The sequence below is a fragment of the Lynx rufus genome, unplaced genomic scaffold (genome assembly GCF_022079265.1).
Source record: "Lynx rufus isolate CCGP_SWC_20201006 ecotype Redwood Valley unplaced genomic scaffold, mLynRuf1.p SCAF_1, whole genome shotgun sequence".
NCBI classification, from domain to species: Eukaryota; Metazoa; Chordata; class Mammalia; order Carnivora; family Felidae; genus Lynx; species Lynx rufus.
In genome coordinates this window covers 138,542,838-138,554,468 of record NW_025814823.1, presented here as the reverse complement: position 1 = coordinate 138,554,468, position 11,631 = coordinate 138,542,838, and positions in this window count along the sequence as shown.

Here is an 11,631-nt window from a genome sequence, read left to right as displayed (position 1 = left end):
CCAGGCAGTTTCCCACTACCTCCTTCCATTCCGACTCACCTCCATGGTCTGGGGGTAGGAAGGGGCTGAGTTTGAAGCACTAGGACACCGTCCCCCAGGAAGCAAAGCACTTCTGTGATGTTTTCTGATTCCCCATTTTCAGACAACGCTCCTTCCACAGCTGGGAGACAAAAAAAAAAAAAAAAAAAAAACCCGAAGCAAACAAACAAACAAACAAATGCTTCAAAAGCTACCAGTCCTAGGACTAGGAAGATGGCGGCGTAGGAGGACGCTGGGCTCACCGCGCGTCCTGCTGATCACTTAGATTCCACCTACACCTGCCTAAATAACCCAGAAAACCGCCAGAGGATTAGCAGAACAGAGTCACCGGACCCAAGTGCAGACGAGAGGCCCACGGAAGAGGGTAGGAAGGGCGGCGAGGCGGTGCGCGCTCCACGGACTGGCGGGAGGGAGCCGGGGCGGAGGGGCGGCTCGCCGGCCAAGCAGAGCCCCCGAGTCCGGCTTGCAAAAGCGGAGGGGCCTGACGGACTGTGTTCCGACAGCAAGCGCGACTTAGCGTCTGGGAGGTCATAAGTTAACAGCTCTGCTCAGAAAGCGGGAAGGCTGGAGGACAAAGGGAGGGTGAGCTGCGGAGCCCCCGGACGACAGAGCTCAGTTTGGCGGGGAACAAAGGCGCTCTCCAGCGCCATCTCCCCCGCCCATCCCCCAGCCAAAATCCCAAAGGGAACCGGCTCCGGCCAGGGAAATTGCTCGCTCCGCGCGAACACCCAACTCTGTGCTTCTGCGGAGCCAAACCTCCGGCAGCGATCTGACTCCCTCCGGCTGCACAGGGCCCCTCCTGAAGTGGATCACCTAAGGAGAAGCGAGCTAAGCCTGCCCCCCCTGCCGCCGTGCACCTTGCCTTCCCACCCCAGCTAATACGCCAGATCCCCAGCATCACAAGCCTGGCAGTGTGCAAGTAGCCCAGACGGGCCACGCCACCCCACAGTGAATCCCGCCCCTAGGAGAGGGGAAGAGAAGGCACACACCAGTCTGACTGTGGCCCCAGCGGTGGGCTGGGGGCAGACATCAGGTCGGACTGCGGCCCCGCCCACCAACTCCAGTTATACACCACAGCACAGGGGAAGTGCCCTGCAGGCCCTCACCACACCAGGGACTATCCAAAATGACCAAGCGGAAGAATTCCCCCCAGAAGAATCTCCAGGAAATAACAACAGCTAATGAGCTGATCAAAAAGGATTTAAATAATATAACAGAAAGTGAATTTAGAATAATAGTCATAAAATTAATCGCTGGGCTGGAAAACAGCATACAGGACAGCAGAGAATCTCTTGCTACAGACATCAGGGGACTAATGAACAGGCACGAGGAGCTGAAAAACGCTTTAAAGGAAATGGAAAACAAAATGCAAACCGCCACAGCTCGGATGGAAGAGGCAGAGGAGAGAATAGGTGAACTAGAAGATAAAGTTATGGAAAAAGAGGAAGCTGAGAAAAAGAGAGATAAAAAAAATCCAGGAGTATGAGGGGAAAATTAGAGAACTAAGTGATACACTAAAAAGAAATAATTTACGCATAATTGGTATCCCAGAGGAGGAAGAGAGAGGGAAAGGTGCTGAAGGGGTACTTGAAGAAATCATAGCTGAGAACTTCCCTGAACTGGGGAAGGAAAAAGGCATTGAAATCCAAGAGGCACAGAGAACTCCCTTCAGACGTAACTTGAATCGATCTTCTGCACGACATATCATAGTGAAACTGGCAAAATACAAGGATAAAGAGAAAATTCTGAAAGCAGCAAGGGGTAAACGTGCCCTCACATATAAAGGGAGACCTATAAGACTCGTGACTGATCTCTCTTTTGAAACTTGGCAGGCCAGAAAGAATTGGCACGAGATTTTCAGGGTGCTTGACAGCAAAAATATGCAGCCAAGAATCCTTTATCCAGCAAGTCTGTCATTTAGAATAGAAGGAGAGATAAAGGTCTTCCCAAACAAACAAAAACTGAAGGAATTTGTCACCACTAAACCAGCCCTACAAGAGATCCTAAGGGGGACCCTGTGAGACAAAGTACCAGAGACATCACTACAAGCATAAAACATACAGACATCACAATGACTCTAAACCCGTATCTTTCTATAATAACACTGAATGTAAATGGATTAAATGCGCCAACCAAAAGACATAGGGTATCAGAATGGATAAAAAAACAAGACCCATCTATTTGCTGTCTACAAGAGACTCATTTTAGACCTGAGGACACCTTTAGATTGAGAGTGAGGGGATGGAGAACTATTTATCATGCTACTGGAAGCCAGAAGAAAGCTGGAGTAGCCATACTTATATCAGACAAACTAGACTTTAAATTAAAGGCTGTAACAAGAGATGAAGAAGGACATTATATAATAGTTACAGGGTCTATCCATCAGGAAGAGCTAACAATTATAAATGTCTATGCGCCGAATACCGGAGCCCCCAAATATATAAAACAATTACTCATAAACAGAAGCAACCTTATTGATAAGAATGTGGTAATTGCTGGGGACTTTAACACCCCACTTACAGAAATGGATAGATCATCTAGACACACGGTCAATAAAGAAACAAGGGCCCTGAATGAGACACTGGATCAGATGGACTTAACAGATATATTTAGAACTCTGCATCCCAAAGCAACAGAATATACTTTCTTCTCGAGTGCACATGGAACATTCTCCAAGATAGATCATATACTGGGTCACAAATCAGCCCTTCATAAGTTTACAAGAATTGAAATTATACCATGCATACTTTCAGACCACAATGCTATGAAGCTTGAAGTCAACCACAGGAAAAAGTCTGGAAAACCTCCAAAAGCATGGAGGTTAAAGAACACCCTACTCACGAATGAGTGGGTCAACCAGGCAATTAGAGAAGAAATCAAAAAATATATGGAAACAAACGAAAATGAAAATACAACAATCCAAACGCTTTGGGACGCAGCGAAGGCAGTCCTGAGAGGAAAATACATCGCAATCCAGGCCTATCTCAAGAAACAAGAAAAATCCCAAATACAAAATCTAACAGCACACCTAAAGGAAATAGAAGCAGAACAGCAAAGGCAGCCTAAACCCAGCAGAAGAAGAGAAATAATAAAGATCAGAGCAGAAATAAACAATATAGAATCTAAAAAAACTGTAGAGCAGATCAACGAAACCAAGAGTTGGTTTTTTGAAAAAATAAACAAAATTGACAAACCTCTAGCCAGGCTTCTCAAAAAGAAAAGGGAGATGACCCAAATAGATAAAATCATGAATGAAAATGGAATTATTACAACCAATCCCTCAGAGATACAAACAATTATCAGGGAATACTATGAAAAATTATATGCCAACAAATTGGACAACCTGGAAGAAATGGACAAATTCCTGAACACCCACACTCTTCCAAAACTCAATCAGGAGGAAATAGAAAGCTTGAACAGACCCATAACCAGCGAAGAAATTGAATCGGTTATCAAAAATCTCCCAACAAATAAGAGTCCAGGACCAGATGGCTTCCCAGGGGAGTTCTACCAGACGTTTAAAGCAGAGATAATACCTATCCTTCTCAAGCTATTCCAAGAAATAGAAAGGGAAGGAAAACTTCCAGACTCATTCTATGAAGCCAGTATTACTTTGATTCCTAAACCAGACAGAGACCCAGTCAAAAAAGAGAACTACAGGCCAATATCCCTGATGAATATGGATGCCAAAATTCTCAATAAGATACTAGCAAATCGAATTCAACAGCATATAAAAAGAATTATTCACCATGATCAAGTGGGATTCATTCCTGGGATGCAGGGCTGGTTCAACATTCGCAAATCAATCAACGTGATACATCACATTAACAAAAAAAAAGAGAAGAACCATATGATCCTGTCAATCGATGCAGAAAAGGCCTTTGACAAAATCCAGCACCCTTTCTTAATAAAAACCCTTGAGAAAGTCGGGATAGAAGGAACATACTTAAAGATCATCAAAGCCATTTATGAAAAGCCCACAGCTAACATCATCCTCAACGGGGAAAAACTGAGAGCTTTTTCCCTGAGATCAGGAACACGACAGGGATGCCCACTCTCACCGTTGTTATTTAACATAGTGCTGGAAGTTCTAGCATCAGCAATCAGACAACAAAAGGAAATCAAAGGCATCCAAATTGGCAAAGATGAAGTCAAGCTTTCGCTTTTTGCAGATGACATGATATTATACATGGAAAATCCGATAGACTCCACCAAAAGTCTGCTAGAACTGATACATGAATTCAGCAAAGTTGCAGGATACAAAATCAATGTACAGAAATCAGTTGCATTCTTATACACTAACAATGAAGCAACAGAAAGACAAATAAAGAAACTGATCCCATTCACAATTGCACCAAAAAGCATAAAATACCTAGGAATAAATCTAACCAAAGATGTAAAGGATCTGTATGCTGAAAACTATAGAAAGCTTATGAAGGTAATTGAAGAAGATTTAAAGAAATGGAAAGACATTCCCTGCTCATGGATTGGAAAAATAAATATTGTCAAAATGTCAATACTACCCAAAGCTATCTACACATTCAATGCAATCCCAATCAAAATTGCACCAGCATTCTTCTCGAAACTAGAACAAGCAATCCTAAAATTCATATGGAACCACAAAAGGCCCCGAATAGCCAAAGGAATTTTGAAGAAGAAGACCAAAGCAGGAGGCATCACAATCCCAGACTTCAGCCTCTACTACAAAGCTGTCATCATCAAGACAGCATGGTATTGGCATAAAAACAGACACACAGACCAATGGAATAGAATAGAAACCCCAGAACTAGACCCACAAACATATGGCCAACTCATCTTTGACAAAGCAGGAAAGAACATCCAATGGAAAAAAGACAGCCTCTTTAACAAATGGTGCTGGGAGAACTGGACAGCAACATGCAGAAGGTTGAAACTAGACCACTTTCTCACACCATTTACAAAAATAAACTCAAAATGGATAAAGGACCTAAATGTGAGACAGGAAACCATCAGAACCTTAGAGGAGAAAGCAGGGAAAGACCTCTCTGACCTCAGCCGTAGCAATCTCTTACTCGACACATCCCCAAAGGCAAGGGAATTAAAAGCAAAAGTGAATTACTGGGACCTTATGAAGATAAAAAGCTTCTGCACAGCAAAGGAAACAACCAACAAAACTAAAAGACAACCAACGGAATGGGAAAAGATATTTGCAAATGACATATCGGACAAAGGGCTAGTATCTAAAATCTATAAAGAGCTCACCAAACTCCACACCCGAAAAACAAATAACCCAGTGAAGAAATGGGCAGAAAACATGAATAGACACTTCTCTAAAGAAGACATCCAGATGGCCAACAGGCACATGAAAAGATGTTCAGCGTCGCTCCTTATCAGGGAAATACAAATCAAAACCACACTCAGGTATCACCTCACGCCAGTCAGAGTGGCCAAAATGAACAAATCAGGAGACTATAGATGCTGGAGAGGATGTGGAGAAACGGGAACCCTCTTGCACTGTTGGTGGGATTGCAAATTGGTGCAGCCGCTCTGGAAAACAGTGTGGAGGTTCCTCAGAAAATTAAAAATAGACCTACCCTATGACCCAGCAATAGCACTGCTAGGAATCTACCCAAGGGATACAGGAGTACTGATGCATAGGGGCACTTGTACCCCAATGTTCATAGCAGCACTCTCAACAATAGCCAAATTATGGAAAGAGCCTAAATGTCCATCAACTGATGAATGGATAAAGAAATTGTGGTTTATATACACAATGGAATACTACGTGGCAATGAGAAAAAATGAAATATGGCCTTTTGTAGCAACGTGGATGGAACTGGAGAGTGTGATGCTAAGTGAAATAAGCCATACAGAGAAAGACAGATACCATATGGTTTCACTCTTATGTGGATCCTGAGAAACTCAACAGGAACCCATGGGGGAGGGGAAGGGAGAAAAAAAAAAAGACGTTAGAGTGGGAGAGAGCCAAAGCATAAGAGACTGTTAAAAACTGAGAACAAACTGAGGGTTGATGGGGGGTGGGAGGGAGGGGCGGGTGGGTGATGGGTAGTGAGGAGGGCACCTTTTGGGATGAGCACTGGGTGTTGTATGGAAACCAATTTGTCAATAAACTTCATAAAAAAAAAAAAAAAAAAAAAAAAGCTACCAGTCCTAGTCAAACTGCTGATAGCCCAGCAGAAAAATCTTAGCACAATTTCGATGCATTATCTCCTTCCTGCAGACCAGGAGGAGGCAGGCAACATGGGGACATTGGTCATTAGGGGATTCGCTACGCAGGATTCAAATGGAACCTGATTTGCTGAACTCGAACCTAAACTTAACAGTAGTATTGTTCAAGAGAAGACAGAAATACACTGTTTTAAAAATCAACAGATGTCACACTAAAACAAATATCCCCCAAATTGAACCTGAACTAGATGGATGTTGCATTAACTTTCTAATCTTGAAGGCATTCCCACGGCAATTTCTCCATGGCCCTGGGCAGCCAGCCCCTTTATTGGCTGCCAGTCCACAGATGACAATACCCCTGGCAGGTTGGACAGCTAATATAGCCCCAGTCTTCAAACTTGGCTTCCCTGCCAGGTCGCTCAAAACCCATTTGTACAGCCCCGTTGGATTTTTCGAGTGTACAGCCAGATGGGTTACTTGAACTCACCGACTCGAGGACATGTTTTTGTATATTCCTATGCCTCTTATAAATCAGATCCAACAAGAAATAATGGATGGACTGCTTGGCCGTTTCGAGCAATTATTCTGTCTGGCATGGGTGGAGAACAAGAGTAGTGTCAGCAGAGTTATCGGCCGTACCTTTTGCTTGAGGAAATGTTACATCTCCAGGGCCAAGCACATCTATCTGTCTGACTGCGTTGCCTCTGATTGTCTCTCTTTTTTTTCCTCCTCTCTCACGTACACATGTACTCTCCTTAATTACTAGCAGAAAACAGTGCATTCCGCACACTTCCCAACATCTGTTCAGGTCTTAATTAATCCAACTCTCACATGGTCTCCATAGCAACGATGCTCACCAGGCTCAGTCTCTGCATTCAAAAATCTTCTTCGAAGAGAATGGCTCAAAATATGGCCCTTACCAAAATAATTTTGCGTTAATTTCGGGGTTCGATCCAATGAGAACTTTGCGTAGAAGGCATTTACATGGAGAGACCAAGTTATGATGTCACATTCAGCATCACCATCGTGGAAATCAACTGCCTGAAACCAGGAATACAAAATAACAGTCATTTTTCAAAGTATTGCCGAAAGAAAATCCCGTTACTATCTTCAGGGTACCAGAAACTCCTGTGCTACAGAAGATTAATGGCTCCAGTTATCTTGATGGAATGTACAGTTATTGTTTGCAGGGCAGTTAGAAGAAACACAAGTGTTAAAAAGAAACTCATCGGAAGGAGTGTTTCCTAAGCTTCTGGCTTTACGAAGCTTAATTCAAAGCCTATTGTCCCTTGCTGGTACCTGCCAACTTGTTCCCCAAATTGCAGCTTGCCGGGAGCAGAGAGGTGGACTAAGGCTTTCCGAGGAGGCCGTGAATGCTGCCCAGGGGAACATCAAGCACATTTCTGAGAGTCTGTTTTAGCTCCGTGGCCTACAGAGAAATTCTCCTTGATGCTGACTTTATGCGTGTGTTTCTTCGAAGCTGTTATGGCAGAGATTGTAAAAATTAACACTGACAACTACCCAGAAATCTGCTCAGATATTACACATGGTGTTGGAGGAGGTGGGGAGGAGTAATAGAGAGAGCACAGGAGAATGAAGCCAGGCCCAAATGGCATTTGAGTTCATACTGGCTTCTGTCATTAAATGCTTAACGTGGGAGCTAATAAGAAGTAAACCATTTATCGGAGTTCTAGCTCTCTTCCCCTTCACAGTGTCCTTCTTTGAAGAGGCAAACAACCCAAAACCAGCTGAGGAGAGAGAAGACGAGAACTTAGACAAACTCTCATGTGAGTAAAAATGTATTTTAGTAGACAAATCCCTCTTACGATATAAAATGGATCAATCAACTGAGCCTCTGAACAAGGAGAGGACCTTCCCAAACCTTCTCCGGTGACTGAAACTCTGTGGACCCTGGATACATTGGCCCTGGGGACGGCTTATCTCCAAACTGCCTAGGGACAGAGCCAAGTAGAACCCGAAGCTTGGGGGTGGAGGGTGGGGGTGTCACTGAGGGATGTGGCAGGGGGAGCTCTTCCAGGAATAAGGGCCAGTTCTCTAATGTAGTTATAGTATCTACTGAAATGAATGGAGAAAGTATAATCTTATAATGTTACCAAACTCATTTTTTGTCCTCAGGCAAGAGTCTCTATGAGATTCTTGGCTGCTGGCAGTATCTAAAACTCCTGACCTTTAGGCAGACAACTAGGATTCAATTCATGGCAACGTTGAAGTTTCTCAGCCATGAAGCTTCTACAGAACGACTGAACCAAGGTCCCCCTTCAAGTTACTTCAAATCACTTCATCCCAAGTGATATTCAGTCATCACCTTGAAGCGATTGCTTTGAACTCACAAGCAAGAGGTAAAGAAATGGAATGGAAATGCGATCAGGGTTCTAGCTCAATTCCCGTCCCCTCTTCGATCTGAGATTTCCAAAGATTCTTCCTGATCCCCTCCTCCCTTCATTCAATAAGTATCATGAAGCTGTCACTCTGAGTGCAGCATCATCACGGGTTTGATCTTGGATGTCTCTCAGTGCAAAGGATAATGGGCTATGAAAAACTGAAATCATACTTCCGCAGCTATTTTAGTTCCTGAGCATGCCCAAACTCACCTTCTCCGGACCACTGTCACCAGCATATAACAACTGCCGTCACTTCTAGACTGGCTATCCTGTGTGGCATTTACCGTCCTGGCATTAATTCACTTAGCTCTTGCAACACGCCTACAAGGCATGACTGTTCTTATCATCCCCATTTCATACGTAAGCAAATTGATCTCGGAAGCAAGTTTGAAGGATTGTAGAACTCCAAGAGATTTCACTCACATGGGATTCCACGAGCATGGGTGCTCTATGGTGCCCCCTGGCACTGTGCAACCCCATGGACCTGGGGCGGCGGGGGGGGGGGGGGTTCAGTAAGCAGAACTCGAACCTATTTAACTTTGCCATATCTTTTTACTGCCTCTCTCACACTGGCAGAGGGACATCCGTGCGTGAGAGGCAATCAGGAAAGAACACGGTGAACTCTGGGTGTTCATCACTACATCATTCTGGAATATTCCTTCCAGGTACCCCCTCTACATCCTTAATTTTTTTTTTTCTTTTCCATTCTCCACAAAGCCCTAAGTGGTAGACGAAGGCAGGTCGAGGAGCAGCATCAGAGCTGACAAAAAAAAAAAACAAAACAGGAGAGTCTTCGGCTAGGAAGATCCTGAACTTACCTCTTCCCCCAGGCACAAGTCTACATTCACCTCTGCAGCGAGTCCCTCTGAAAACCAGTTGAGCAGTTGCTTCACATGGCAAATGAGAAGACAGTCACTTGGAGGCAGGCAGGAGAGGCTGTGACACACAGGCCTGCCCAAATCCCCACTCCTGATGCGCCAACACACAAGTGGGAAAAACTCAAAACCTGGAGCCTCTCCCTGAGGAATGAGGGTTTGTAGCCTCACAACTGCAACCCCAACTTTTAAGACTTACACCCGACGGATGAGCACCCAGAACACTTAGCTTTCTTTGAAAACCTACAGAAGTCGCGCCCACTGCCCAGAGAACGCAAAGGGTGGGAGCGAGCTGCCTGAGAGTCTGGCTTCCAGTCAGCCTGAATCTAGGAGCCGACACCCCCTTTGGGACACTGACAGGTCTTTGCAAACTCTCAACTGCCTTCAAGACGGAGAGAGGTGGCTGTTTCATCTGATGCATAGAAACCAATTCAGAGAGTCTGGCAAAATGAGGAAACAGAGGAATATGTTCCAAATAAAACAACAAAATAAAACCGTAATAAAACGGAGATAAGAAAACAAAGCAGAAGAGCCAAGTGAGTCTTCTTGCCCCCTTTCCCTCCACTTAACTCTGCTTTGACTCATGAATGTCGTCAGTTTATCCCCCAGAAGCACCCTGGGGCATCCTTCTGGATGCCTCTGCTCCAATAAACATCTTCAAGTGGTCGCAGGGCCCCCTTTACTCTTGGTTTCTTGTGGCTTGCCATCTGGTAGGCAGATACTCAGTCGGGCAGAACCCAATTGCTTTTATGGTAGAAGTGGGTGTGGAAGGGTGAGGGGATAAGGAGGAGGCAGACTCCTCCGGAACCTGGCTTTGTGCGTAACCCAATCAGTTCCTGGGGTGAGAGAGAGAAACTTCCGTGTTTCCTCACAACTGGTACAAGAGTGTTTGAAAGAGGTGAAGGTAGACGGGTGTTCTCACTGGACACCTTAAGCCATAGGGGAGGAGCTTGCTCTTGAGTACCTCCCAATGCATGCTCCGGTGTCTCTCGTGGCTTTTATTTCGTGTCTCTGGCCTTTTGTTTGGGTTGGCTTCCTTGCTCACATCATCTTTCCCCGTCTCTGACTTCCTTTAGGTATCTTCCACTTTAAGACAACCAACTCCCTCCACTCCACATACTACTGACCCCCCACAGGCTTTTCCTAGGAGGTTTCCTAGCTACCTGTACTTCTCCACATCTGTTCATGTGTCTGTCTTCTCCAACAACTTGCAGGCTAATTCATCTTTATTTTGGTCCTAGCAGATTGGCCTCTAGCAGGCAAGTGTCTAAAGAAAAACTGCACGGAGCGAAGGTTTAGAGATGCAAGTGAGACGAACGCTAACCTCATTAGGAAACCTTAGTCCGGCCTTGTGACTGGCCATCTCCAGGCACGTCACTTCCCTATTCGTGGTTTCTGGCTGTGCAGGCACAATCTGCCTGAGGACTGGCACCAGGCTTAGAAATCACTCCAAGATTATTTAACGATTTAACAATAACTAGCGTTATGTTATTATTAACAACTATGCCCCAGGCTCTGTTCTAAGCATATCGCGTCTATTAAGCACTCAAGCCTCACAATTCTATAAGGTCATCATCCCTCTTGTATAGGTGAGGCAACTTGAGGCCTAGACAGGTGAAGTGACACACCCGGGACACACAGCAATGGGAAGATCTGGCTCCAAAGTCCATGCTCTCCGCGGCTGCGCCTTTCGCCGACCAAGACAGAGGTGGCCGGACACAGATAACCTCGGGTTGGTTCTGAGGAGGAAAGGGGGGCTCCCAGGTCCCAGGAACGGATACATGCTCCTTTTCCCTCCTTTGTCGGTCATCCCAGGATTTAATCACGCCCCCCCTTTTTCACAACACACACCACAACCACCGCCTCTGCAGCAAACACCGTGGCCCTTTTCTGAATGGACAGGGCTCCAACCGTGAGTGGGCTGGGAGCGTTGCAGGACTCCAGCAATTGGGCAGTCCTGATGAAAGGCAGAGTAGCTTGGACCACAAGTGGGGAGGCACGTTAATTCCCGCAGCCTGCAAAGGACAGAGCCCCAGGGTTGCCTTTCTTTCCGCAGCACATGTCTCAAGGGATGAATGCTTCCTTGAAACTCGCCGGTGGGTGGGAAGAGTAGGTTCTTTAGAAGAAACTCATTTATGAGGCTGGAA